Here is a 14,930-nt window from a genome sequence, read left to right as displayed (position 1 = left end):
CTTAAAGTCCAAGAACACTAGTGTGTGTTCTTGGTGTTTTGGAAATCTAATCAAAACACAAAAATGGATGGATGAAAAGATGTATAATCACTAGTAGTTATGATACATCAACAAATCAAGCCAAGAAGTACTTACGTTTTCGGGAAATCGGGCGAAAACCGGGATGATAGTTGAGAGTGTTTTGGAGTTTACTCTTTAGGGTGAAAACGAGAAGTGATCTACTTTGGGGAGTAAATTCATGCTTAAGGCATGAGTTTACGGTTTTTAGGGTAGTTTACGGCCCAAACATAAAATTTTGGCCGTGAACTTCTAAGCTACGTGGTATTCGCGGTTTTGAAATTTCAAGACCCGAGACGGCACATCCTTTCACCCGTTCGTTTAAAGAATAACTATTATAATAGTCAAACGAACTTTAAATTTGCTAAAAACAAATAGAACTAAAATTGACTTATAATTATGAAGTGATTGACTTTTAGGGTTTGACCGAATGAAAATTATGGGTTGTCACAGAATCCTTACCTCAAAACAACCTCCAACTGAAGAGTAAACCAAATCTCCTTAAGCCTCCTTGATCCAAGCTTCTTAATCTTCAAGACTTCCTTCCCAAATCCACTTATCTAAGCTCCAAAATGCTCCCAAGGCTCTCACTTATGATTTTAGGGTTGCTGATTCTCAGGGGAGTAATAAGGGGCCGAAATGAGGGCTTAATGCTCTTTAAATAGGGTGCAAACCCTAGGAATTAGGGTTTCTCATTCCAGCACGGACTCGTCGAGTCCAGCCTCCGACTCGACGAGTCCGATCACTTAACACGTGTCCAACACACGCTTAGACTCGACGAGTTGCAACTCCTACTCGTCGAGTTCCTCTTTTCCAAGTTACACTTTGCCCACTGAACTCTTAATTCTGACTTGGGATGTTACAGGACTGGGTTTTGACCCTGATCCGATCCAAACCCTTAAGAATTATATGAGTTTGGAGCATAGTTTTAGATTCGTTTACCCGTTAACGACCCATACCTGCTAACCCTATTATTAAAAGGGTCGGGTATGGATCATCACTAATCTGCTCTGTTTATAACCCGCCCTGTATAATTTTTGAATTATTGGTTTATCTTTTATATTTCTTAAAGTTTAATTTTAATTCCAATCAAAAGTCTAAAGGGAAAATGCCAAAGTCCAAACTGTTTATACATAAGAATCAAGGAGTTGACTTCTACACTTCCAGTCTTCTACTAAGAATTATGATGTCATTTCATTTATATTTCATAAGCAGTCGTCATATTTCATTCATAAATCAATAAATTCATTCATCAACTAAAAGAAGTTTGTCATTGCTATTCTCTATCACTACAATTGACAGTAAAAAATAAATCAAAAGTTACTACAATAGTGAATTTTTGATTCCAACCGGAAATCCTCGAGTACGTAATGCGTTTTCTAAATCAACATTTGTTTTATTTAAGTAATATTATTTTATGAATTAAGTAAAATGTGTTTGATAATTCAAAAGGCCAACAAGTTTGGATATCCGTTGGTTCGGTGGATAAGGGTATGGATTTGATTATACAAAACCATGCGGGTTTGGATCAGATTTTGAAATTTGTTAAAAGGGTTTGGATCAAGGTTGATTTGCTCCAAACCCGCCCCATTGTCAGGTCTACTTCTAATATTCATAAAGTTCGTCCATAATATGGTATAAGGTTAATCACCATTCCTATACCCTCGGAATAACCGAACTGCCAAACCTCACATAACCCCCTAACTATGTGAAAAAACTCGAACCACATTTGACACCAAATTGAACCTAAAGTACCGAGCTTAGGTGAAGGGGTGACAAAAGATCAAGGTGATGTCGCTACAGTACACAAAGTACATGGTAACCCAAATAAACATGAACAACTATATAAGAATGATTGATTGAACCTTATACATCTGTATAACGGTTTCCAAGTGTTTCTCTTCGTACCTTCGGGCGTACGGACATAAATGCGACAAGACCTCAGATCAGTTCAGTAGGAAGGAAGGTTGGGATCTTTCTACTCCAATTATAAATAGGCGATCTGATGCACTCCTGCGAGGTACGCTAACAACCATTCACTCACTTCGATTAAAGACATATTTTAGTAACCTTGTCAAGGCCTCTACTAACTCAATCGTCAAAGCGCTGTTCCGGAACCCCTCCCCGGACAACCAGCCTACGAGTTTGTGATTGTTTATAGGTAATCCATCATTAGAATAAGTTACTCAACTTTGCTAATATGGAGGACGAAATCGGAGGCACATCAATCCACATCCAGTATATCCCTTCTCTATGCTCTTCCTTATAAAGTTGACCATTATAAAAAATATAGTATTATCTTCAAATATATTTTGCTCTACTTAAATTAATTTATCATCATAATCGCACTCTGACACTTGTTTGAAAATAAACCGATTAATAGCTCATCTTTTACTATGAATAAGTTTTATTCTTTTTGTTTTCATTTACATTCAGGATACCCCGTTTCAAAATTTCTAGTTGTGGCATACTTTGTATTAATAAAATAATGTTATATATATATATATATATATATATATATATATATATATATATATAAAATAACATTAGTGTTATTTTATATATATATATATATATATATATATATATATATATATATATATATATATATATATGCTAATGTTATTTTGTTTTTACTAACTATTGTGTGCCCGAATACACAGATCTGGACCACCGGATGAAATAGAATCAAAGGTCATGATCTGAGGGTCTATGATATTAGAATAAGATAACATGTACCATATAATCACACAAAATTCAGCATAAGAGCATTTTAGTCAATTAACATATATTAAAAAAAGGAAATTTTCGGATTTTTAGGGGTAATTAATTAATTTATTTTTAAAAATCTAAATATTTTAAGTTAATTCAAATTTAAAAATCTAAATATTTTAAATTAATTCAAATTTAAAAATCTGATTTTATTCTGTCAGAATGATAGAATGTCAACCATAAACTAGTAAATATATTTTTCGATTTTATTATGTCAGTATGACAGAATGTCAACCATATACTAGTAAATGTAATTTCGATTTTATTTTGTTAGAATACACAAAATCGATTTTTGAACTAATAATATACCAAATACTTACATTGTATGATTATGATTCATTAAATCATAACAACATTCTGAAAGAATAACAAGTGCAATTCTTGAAAAATTAACAACATCCTTAAACAGTGGGTGTGATCATGCTTTAATTCATTCTTCAAGTCTTTCCCATCAGGTCTTCAAGCCATTTCTATCACAAATTCATTGCCAAATATTTTGTAGTGATACACTTGTAACAACTGCACATTAAACATATAAATAATTACCTACAATTCTATCAGAATACATCAATAATATTCTTATAGAATATACTATTCTTGCAGAATGGTTTTGAATATTATAAAAGAATTTGTATTATGCAAATGTTGGAACACCATTCATAGTTTATCAACGAAAAAAAACTTGATCTTTCATCTAAAAAGATAACCAAAAGATAAAAAGAATGAAGTATAGCCAAGAAGAGAACATGACATCTTCTTCAAAACCTAAACCCATAAAAAACTATGTAACTAGAATACTACTACTCAACCATTAATTCTTTCAGAATTTTATAAATATAAAAAAGCAATACATATAGCTTAATCTAAAAGAATAATTCAAATAAAATTGACAAATTTTCGAGATCAAAATACTTTTTGAGATTGCATTTATGTATATTCTAAGGGAGTGGTCAACTAACGTATTTAATAAAAACATAAACAATATATTACAAAGAATGCATCCAAAAAGCTCAATACAATCAACCATGTTAAATTATTATCTAAAATATAATTCCAAAAGAACCCTGACAAGATGATTCTTAGATGATTATGTTAGAATATAACACTCTGTATAGATTATTATAATAAAATTATAAAATTGTTGTAGAATATTCTTAAAGAATGAAACATGTGTCTTCACTAAGAACACCATTTTGACATCTTGTGAATACAAATCAAATCATGATTGAACAACAAACGCAACTAAAAAGTAAAAACCGATAATCAGGGAACAAAAAAGAAAATCCAATTCAAGTAGACCTTAACCTAAAAAAATACCTCATTTCTGAAAGATTGAATAACTTGAGCTGCAATAAAAGATAGCTTGTTAACATTGTAGAAGGATTACTTTTGTCATCTATCTGAAAAAGCCCTATCCTCTTCGTTCTCCCTCCAACTTAATCTATAACGTTGGGAAGAGTCAAACAATGAGAAAACCACAGAAGGTAGAATCATATCACAGCAGATTTAGGGTTCGATTGGTGGTGTCGTTGACAACCTAAAATCACCTGCTGCCTTCGTTTTCACCTCCTTTTGCAGACTCCACAACAGGCACCGAGCACCTCTTCACCGCCAACTGCTGTTGTTGCTTTTCCTGGTTTTCTTGTTATCGACAACGAGAAGAAGCAACCCCAATCAACAAATTAGGGCATAAATCTTCAGAATCCGACGTTTAGACCATGAAGCACCAACCTTAAACTGAACCTTTGCCATCATCATCAATCTGAAATCAATCATACCATGAGACCTTTAGCTACTTATATCATTATGATCATCAACACATGTAGACGATGAAACAAATATTGTCTGAGCAGCCGTCTCAGTTTTCTTTGCTGAAATAGGTAAAGATGGAGAGCCGATGGAGGAAGAGGTGATGCTCGATGTAGACGAAAAAGAGGGTGATATCTAGGGTTTTAAACCGATTTCCATTATTTAAAGGAGACATTAAATGATTTATTGTTTTTTACCATAATTATATATACTAAGTTTACCATTATACCCTTTTTAATTTATTTAATGATTTATTATTTCTTGAATTCTCAGCGGTGCATACATGCACACAATAGTTGCTAGAAACATTTGAACCTAGCTATCTCTCTCTCTCTCACTCTCTCTCTCTCTCTCTATATATATATATATATATATATATATATATATATATATATATATAATAAATCTAACATTAATTAATGCATGTAAACAAACATTTATATTAACTATAACGTAAAATCATAAATCTTTACAATATATTAATCAGATTTAAATATTATGCTTACTTGTTGTATTGTTTGTACAGTTACACATATCGTTCATATTAATTCAGTTGTAACTATCATTTGACCTTGAATTGTTAAGCATGCAATGGTGGTTGTCGAAGCCAACAAAATAAATAACCCTATAAATTGCACGTAAGATAGTGTATAATGGCAATTGGATCAAGTCCATGAATATTGGTTCAATTTGTAACCCAATGAAAATCTTTTCGTACAAATACCTGTAAAACGAAAATAAAAGTAAGTGGGGAGGGGTAGTCTTTTGGTTGTTTTAAAGAAACTAAAAGTTATACTAAGACTTGGAAATTGCAAGTAAAAGGTTTGATTCAAATAAACGAGAGAAAGACGGTTGACATTGGAATTTCATCACCTGAACATTTGACAAGTAAATCATTATAACTCAAGGTTTAATACTTGTAATGCATCTCTAACTTGGCTATAGTAATACAAGAAGCTTGAGATTACGTAGACTTTTCTTAGTTAATACAATGACTCGAGGAGCTTGTAACATATTTTCTTAGTTAAAGTCATAATTTCCATGAAGCATGCAATTAATGAAAATTAACTAGCATTAAGATTTTAAAGCCACCAAATCCAATAGTAGTCAAAATGCTTTCAGTACCATACTAGAGAAAATAGTTTTATGATTTTGTGAAGTGAAAACAACACAAGAACCACTTGTTGTTTGCTAATTTGAAGATCTGTTACTTAATCAATAAATTATCCAACTAACCACTAAACATACATATAAACTCATGAATAAAGACATATGTATAGACAAGATGTTAAGATACAAAATACTTTCATAAAGATTCAAAAACAAGTTCTTGATATTCTTCAAAATCAACCAAACATTTAAATATTACTTCCAATATCAACCAATTTTAGTTTAGCCTGACATGGCTAAACTCAAGAAAATGAAATAAAAGTTAGATACACCAAACATTCCAAGTGAATCAAGATGAAAAATTATAATCTTTCAAATGCTCTTCTTCCCTTCAAAGCTCCAGAAATGCAGAGAATTTTGACCAAAGTTTGGATCTCAAAAATGCCAAAAGAACCTCACCAGCCTTCCCCATATAACTTTTAAAAGTGAAGTACCAGAATTGCCCCTATAGGGCTTGCGCGGATGGCTGTGCACGATACTAGGTGTTGGGCCACTTTGCTTCTTGGGTAGCCCATTGCTCCAATTCGCGTTCCAACAGATTGTAACACATGATTCCTCGAGTTTTCTTCATTTTTGGTCCAATTCACCCCTTGTGTAATTTGTAATGTTAATATTTTTTTTCCTTGTTGTATATTTAATTTCTCCATAAACCCCAAATGTAATTTTGAAATTTAAGTTGGGCTTCAAACCTTTATTGTTGTGGACAAAATGTCTTTATAGTCTATATCAAGGCTCTAAATAAACGTTTAGTATGATTCGGCGGCAATGTCAAACCTCAAGCTTTTACAAACCTAAGCCACATCATTTTTAAGGCGAGACTTAAGACAACAGTTTTGTTAATTAATATTTGTATGTATATTTTTTTCTACTATTGCTATTTTTATATCATATATGACTTAAAACAACAGTTTGTTAAAGTTTGGCGTCAAATGCAAACTTTAGAGTTATGGTGTAATATGGCGAAACCATGGCGAGTTTTTTAGAACCTTGGTTTATATTGGTATCTAAATTCTAGTTGATATTAATAATATATTTAACAAATATAATTTTTATTATTAAAAAGTAGCATATAATTGTACTTTAATTACTATATATAAGTTTTTGTCTTATAATTAATTTTCTAATAACATAATAGTAAACAAAATTTTTGATTGCAGGCCCCTTACATTTGGAGGTCCATATGATCACACCATCCCGTACAACCTTAGGGCCGCCACCAAGGTTAATTAATATTAGGCATAACTTTGCGGCAATGTCAAACTTCAAGTTTTTTCGAGTCGTGGCGAGCCACGTCATTTGTAAGGCAGAGCTTAAGGCGATAAGTTTGTATATAATTAATAATTTTATATATTTTTCTACTATTATTTATTTTGATATACATATATGACTTAAAGTTGCATTTTGTTAAAGTCTGGCAGCAAATACAAGCTTTGGAGCTATGACGCGCCAGCTATGTCAAACTTTTTAGAACCTTGACCGTCACAGGCTTATTATTTTATTTGGGTAATAATCTTATTACTATAAGAATTATCTGATGGCTATTTCCTCACATATACTTATAAGTATGGGTGTGTATTTTTGTATTAAAACATTGGTTTTAGGTCATTTTTGGTTACTTAATTTTTGGTTTTGTTCTCATTTGATCACTTAACTCCTTTTAAGTTTTAAAAGGTCATCGAACTTTTGGCTTTGGGCTCATTTAGTCACCTAACTTTTGGTTTGGTCACTTAACTTTTGGATTTGTGCTCGTTTAGTCACATAACTTGTAAAATTGTACTCATTTAGTCACTAAAATTTTAAAATAAAGTTATAAAAATGAGCACAATTTTAAAAATTAGGTGACTAAATTAGCACAATTTTAAAAAGTCATGTGATTAAATGAGCACAAATCCAAAAGTTCTGTGACCAAATCAAAAGTTAGGTGACTAAATGAGCACAAAGCCAAAAGTTCGGTGACATTTTAAAACTTAAAATGAGTTAAGTGACCAAATAAACATAAAGTCAAAAGTTAAGTGACTAAAAATGACATAAACTCTAAAACATTTATCCCAATAGTTCAAAACATTCTCTCATGGCAACCATTGTTTGGTTTGGTAGTCTCGTTAAATTCTCTTATATAGTTATTTTAGGGTTAATGACTTAGAAGGGTAATAACGTTTCTTGTATGTCCATTTTAGGTCCCTAACATATTTTTTGTGCGTATTACACCATTAAGGTTATTATAACCGTTTACAAATAGTCCTTTTAACAGGAAGAAACCGGTAAAAGAGATTATTTATAAACAGTTATAACAACCTTAATGGTGTAATACACACAAAAAATACGTTAGGGACCTAATATGGACAAACGAGAAACGTTATTACCCTCCTAAGTCATTATCCCCATATGAAACTATAAACCCCTATAGTAAATTTTTACTTTTTAAATAAGAAACTTGTAGGTCTTGGGGTTGATAGTTTGGATGCTTTTAACCTCGACCTTCGTTATAAATGGAAGTGGTGGTTTCTTAATGACAAGGGAGCTCTTTGGGTTAAAATTGTCAAATTTTGTCACGGGGAAGGTGGTGGTTTTTCGGACGATTCGAGAATAGGAATTGGAAGGGGTGTTTGGCAAAAGATTATAGGATCCATTAATCATCTCCATGAGGATGGTTGTATTCCTTCTAATTTCATGTATAGAGTGATGGGGGATGGGACTCAAACGAGGTTCTAGAAGGATGTTTGGTGCTTGGATATTTCTCTTAGGGAGCGGTTCGGGAGGCTCTTTGCTTTGGCCTTTAATCAAGATGCTCGAGTAAGTGAATAATGGGATTCGGGGGGATGGAATTTTCATTGGCGTCGGGGGATTAGAGAAGGGGCTGAATCGACCCAATTTGATTATCTTGTGGAGATATTAAATCCTATTCGCATAGGGGAAATGTCAGATAAGTGGTCTTGGGTGCTTGAATCGTCGGATATCTTTACTGTTAAATCATCACGGAATTGGGTTAATGATATGACGTCTCCTAATATGCCTACTAGGTGGAACCGTTTTGTCTCTATTAAAATTAACATTTTTTATGGTGTGTGCTTTTGGATCGCATTCCGGCCTTAATTTGTTCTTCTCTCTAGCTCCTTGCTAAAGGTTTTGTTTTGCTAGAGGTTAAATGGATGATGTGGTTGCAAAATCCAATCCAATCCAATCCAAACCTTTCTACTTTTTATTATTTTTAATTTCAGCAACTTTATATGAAATACACATATAAAAATAAATACTAAAAATCTTAAAAATATATATATATTAAAAATAATAAATACTAAAAATCTTAGGAGGATAATAACATTTCCTATTTGTCCATTTTAGGTCCCTACGTATTTTTTGTGTGTATTACACCATTAAGGTTATTCTAACCGTTTACAAATAGTTCTTTTAACAGGAAGAAACCGGTAAAAGAGATTATTTATGAATGGTTATAACAACCTTAATGGTGTAATACTCACAAAAAATACTTTAGAGACCTAATATGGACAAACATGAAACGTTATTACCCTCTTAAGTCATTATCCCGTTATTTTATAAAATGGTGAACCAAGGTTCTTCAACAAGTTCATCAAGCAATACTTAATATCAAAATTTTTAGTAAAGACCACGAACATATAATATTTGGCTTCATTAAGAATGATCCAGGACGTAATCCTGGACGTCACGTGTTAGTATTTTTTTTCTTTAAATGATAGGTTAATAAATTCAAAGACTTTATTGACTAAAAATTATATTCAAATGTCGACTATTCTCAAATACTATTACGGTTCATTTATTAGAATTCAATATGAATTCAAAAAATATTGTTGGGAACAAAATATTTAAAGATGAAGTGAGACCAACAACAATTTCAAACGCATTTTATCACTCTGCATAATATTTTCAAAACTCAATAACCATCTGCATCTTCCGCATTCGTATGTAGCTACCATGGCCGCATTACAACCGGAACGATTATACTTTTTTTAATTTACGTAAAAAATATTCTTAATTTATGAAATACTTCTTTAAATTTTTGTTTATAGTTTAGCATATTAACAAACAAATCGAAAGTATTTTTTTTTATTGTGTAATTTAGAATCTTACTAATAAATGAAGGTTTTTTTTGCCACTTGTCAAACTCTCATTCAATTTGCCACATGTAATTTTTCTAAGATTTTTAAAATTATTATTTTCCACTTGTCATTTTTTGAGGATTTCACATTTCTTAAAATAAAATTTTAATAAATTCTAATGGATTATATATATGTAAGGTTATCATTCTATTAATTTGATAATATATTCTCATAAATGCTCCAAACGATTTGATTTTTTTCATAAATGCTCCAAAAGATTACATTTTGTATGGACAAGCATTATTTTATAAAATACTAGATTATGACCCGCGTTAAACGCGGGGACATAAATTAAATACATATTACATTAATAGGTGATATTGTCTTAGGTGAAATTTTAATAAAAAAATGTTACTTAGATTCAGTTTTAGACTTTTTGAACCAAACTTATTAAATACAAATATTTAATATTTATATCAGAGCAATTTGGTTTTTTAATATAGTAATTTTTAACATAAATGATCCACGTGATCTTTGTTTTATCACAACATGATGCGACTTTTTGATTAAAACATGTTGTGTAGTAGGTTTATGAATTGACTTTGTCTGGTGTACCAACCTCCATGTAGGTTCACATAACTCTTTTCATATTGGCCTTGTAAAACCAAAAGCAACAATAAGTTGTTATATGTACCAGCAACATTAAATTCTGCAAAGAAATTTGGTAAACATTACAGTTTAAGTGCATCGTCATAACCATAAACATCAAATTCAGATATTTTAATTTGGTAAATTTATAAAGTATATTTTTCTTATAAGAATTAAAATATGATTTTTCAGGCTACACCCAATCACATATATACATCTTCTAATCAAAGAAATTATTACAAGAAAAAAAAAACATGTCGTGAACAAAAATATAATATTAGTTTCATAATTTGCCAAAGGTTAGCACTAATAAATAATAATGAATTTTCACAAATCTTGCATTTTGGTCACTGCATCTAACTAACAAATGAAATTCAATTTAGAGGATTGATTCAAGAAGTGCACCCATGACTTCTTGTAGCCAAATTTGGGGAAATGTTAAGACTTACCAAGATATGAAGGAACAGTCTATGAGGCTACAACTGGTTTCTGGAGGGCAATACAAATTCAAAATCGTTAGCACGTATCTTTCCTACATGCTTCAATTATTAAATTTAGATCAAATTTGTCAAAATCAAATTACAAAAAAAAAAAACAAATATATAACCTAGCAATCAAACAACATATTTTTCTGTGAAATAAATATCACAAATCCACAATTTATACTTTATATAATATTCTTAAATTATATCTTATCTTTTCATCTTTAATGGTTACTAACACATCTTTCTACCTTATTGTTGTGACACACATGTATATCAAAAATAAGAGAAAGAACTTTAGATAACGAATGTTGATAGAGTGATCCTTCATTGAAAACGCAGCAAAATTATTCATATAGCTGCTAGGATTCTTCTATAGACCGCTAAAAGATCTGTATAATGACAACCGATGTGACTTCTATGAGAACGCACCATTTAAAGTAACAGTGTTGATTAATGTAAGTAAAAAATCATTTAGAATACTTACCAATTGTGATTGTTTCTACTTGAATGTGAACATTAACATTCTTGTAGAGAAATAGAACTTCGAATGAATCCTACATAGCCAAATCAACAAACATGACAACATAAAAAGAAGCCTAAATTGATATATAACCAATTAGGTTTTGTTGAACAATTTTTTCAATTTATCAAAATTTTATTTTATTACAAACCTATATGAGTAATCAATAATCTTAAGTAAGTGAAAGAAGTAATTGTTAATTTAAAGCTAGTAAAAAAAATACAATATTGTGAAATTGCTTATAATTTGCATGTTTGCTTATTGTCCTGGAGGTACCCAACCACGTGGACATGTATTATTATTTGATTAATTAGTGCATTAATTACATTATAGAATATGGAATTTAACAATTGTTCAAATTCATTTACACTTGATTTATTAATAGAAAATTGACAAATTTATAGTTATAAAAGTATGCTTAATTCAACAATTTTTTATCAACATTAGTAGAAAATTGAATTTCTTGAAGAAACAAATCAAATACACAAAAGCGATATAAATAAAAAATAAAGAATTGAGCAAAGAACATTTGAAGATCATGTCAGAAAGGTATGACCAATATGATCTTTTTAGCACTTTTCAATATAGATGAGGTTAATGTTTTCTCATCTTCAAGATGATAAGTACAAGTGATTAGAGAAAACAAATTTATAAGCATAAAAATATGTTTAATTCAACAAATTTGTTATCAAAGTTAATGGAAAATATATATTTTTTTCCGAAATACTCAGTTATTAAGTATGTAGGATATTATCATTAAGGTATTTAGAGTTTTGCATCATCCTCAAGCTTTAATACAAACATCAACTAATGCTCATCACTTTCAAGTAAAATTCTCTGCAATTTAAACTTAAATATAGTAAATATAATCAATAACATTATAAAAAAGGGTAAGTTTAAGAATAAATACATACAATTATTGAGTTAGATAGTTGGAAATCGATCAATTGTAATTTAACATGTATCAAACCGATTATTACTTTCAAAACTTGAGGTATTTACTATATTAATAAGATTTAAATTCAAGATGATTGTTTTTCCCTTGATGAATTTTGGTAGCATCGATCTACACTGAGAAAGAAATAGAATAATTATGAAGATATATCATGTTGATTTGCAAACATATAGGATGACCAGTGCATAAATTACGACTTTAAATTTGGAGAGGATTTGAATTTTGAATTTTGAATTTTATTTTAGGGATAAAGGAAATTGACGAAGGTTTGAGCGGAAACATTAATGGACGACGTGTTTGACCAAACATTGGTCAATATGACATAAGCAATTTGATCTAAGGGTGGAAACTGTATAAGTGAAACACAATCAAAAGTGTTTATTGCTTTAGATGATGGAATAAAGTTTCTCTTTTAGACATATATCTCAATCTTCTATTTAGTAAATGTAAACGTCTTAGTCATCGTCTCTGTCTAACATCATTGTAATGAGTTTTATTATTTAAATCTATAAAATTGTATAATATCATTAATATCTAAAAAGAATAATATTTCAATGGTAAATATTACTAATAAATTTATAAATAGTTTCACAAGAAATATAAATAATTGTTTTATAATGGTTAAAAGATTTATAAAAGTTTACAATTTCCTAAAAAGTGGTAGTTTTCTAATATTTATATTGAGGTTGTAATGAATAACATTGTAACAATGTTGAAATATTTACATTCAAACGAAATAATAGAGTAAAATATGATTAAATTTCTAAATTAATCTGAGTTTAAACCTAAAAGGAAAATAGATGAATAATTCAACATTTCATAAAACCCAAAATGTATTCAACTGATCAAAATTCTAACCAAAAAACGAATAGTATGAAATAAAGTCATCAAAAATAAACCCCAAAACCAAATAGTATGTAAACAAAATATGAAATGAATAATATTCAAATCACTCAACTACTCAAACAAAATCATGAAAATCATATATTATTTATCTTGCTTTGGAATTAACAGTTTTGGCTTGTCTTCTCTAGAAGTACGATTTGTCATTGATGTTGATGGTCGTTTGTTTGAGGACATGATTGTCAGATTACCAACATCGTAAACATCTTACCGGTTGCGTTTTAATTCATCATGTCCATATATTTTTTTAAAGGATGTCCACTTAGTTAGTGGACTTGTTGCAGTGTTTTCATCAAGATTCGAAACGGGTGTGACGTTATCACCAGTTAACAAAACAACATCCTAGATGTAGAAAATAAATTCATATGTCAATCTAAAAGCTAATAATATTTTAAAGTTTATAAAATATTAGATTTAGTTATATTATATTTAAAACCTTCTAATTTAATGTGTCTTGAGATCCGACTTCTGCCAATAAAACATTAAACGAATCGGATTCTGGCGCCTACATTTATAGTACATAGAAATATGTTAGTTGGTTAACTGAAATATAAAAAGCAAACTTTAATAAGTGTAATGTTTGTAGTATTCTTTGTAAAAGAATGTTTCATATTCGATGTTAATTTTTTTTTCCAATTCAACAATGATTGTATTATCAACAGTGAAGTTTGAGATTGCATAACCATCAACTTTGTTCTTCAAATTATAATGTGAAATTTGAATTTGAACACAAACTTTTTATCGAAAAGTACATTAAAGCAAATGGATAAAAATCCATATTACTCTCCTAAAAATTAAAAAAAAATGGTTATAAAAATAGATAGACAAAAGGTAAAAAATAAGTTTTATATAAATAAAGTTAATATCGATAACCTCATTAAACTTTTGAAGCAACTTTTGTGCGTTTTTTTTCATAAGTTTCTCTGTGTCACGGTCAAATAACGTAAGTGACACCACACTGGTAAAGTCTTGTACTTGAATGTCGATTTTGAAACTAAAGTCATTGATATAAACAAATACAGTAATATAAAATTAGAAAATTTAACTAAAGAGTATAATAATATGTATAAAAGAATTATTGAAAAACTTCGAACAAGATATATGTATTTGTTCATGCAAGTTGAAGTGTAACAATAAAAAACTTCTTCATCTTGCTTTTGGTCTGTTGCACGAGTTTTGCCATCATACGTTAAAACGATTTTTATGGCTTTCTCTTGACAAACATAGGTTAGCATATTAAAAATTTTAATATTAAGGATATAATTTTGTTTCTATAACTAAATGAATGAAACTAATATACTTAAAGTAGATTGATTATTTTTTTTCATAACCTCTCAATAGGAATACAATAATAACAAGTAATAAGAACAAAGTAAATACAAGAAATTGTAGAAGAAAAAGGAGAATATGGTAAATAAAGAACCTTGAAAAAAGAATTATAGAATAAGACCGTTAAAGAAGAACATTGAAAATCATATTAATTAATCCAAAATCGTAAGAAGAACAAGTTCAATGTAAACGTATATATATGTTGT

The sequence above is a fragment of the Lactuca sativa genome, chromosome 7 (genome assembly GCF_002870075.4).
Source record: "Lactuca sativa cultivar Salinas chromosome 7, Lsat_Salinas_v11, whole genome shotgun sequence".
Taxonomy (NCBI): Eukaryota; Viridiplantae; Streptophyta; class Magnoliopsida; order Asterales; family Asteraceae; genus Lactuca; species Lactuca sativa.
This window is presented reverse-complemented; position numbering follows the sequence as displayed.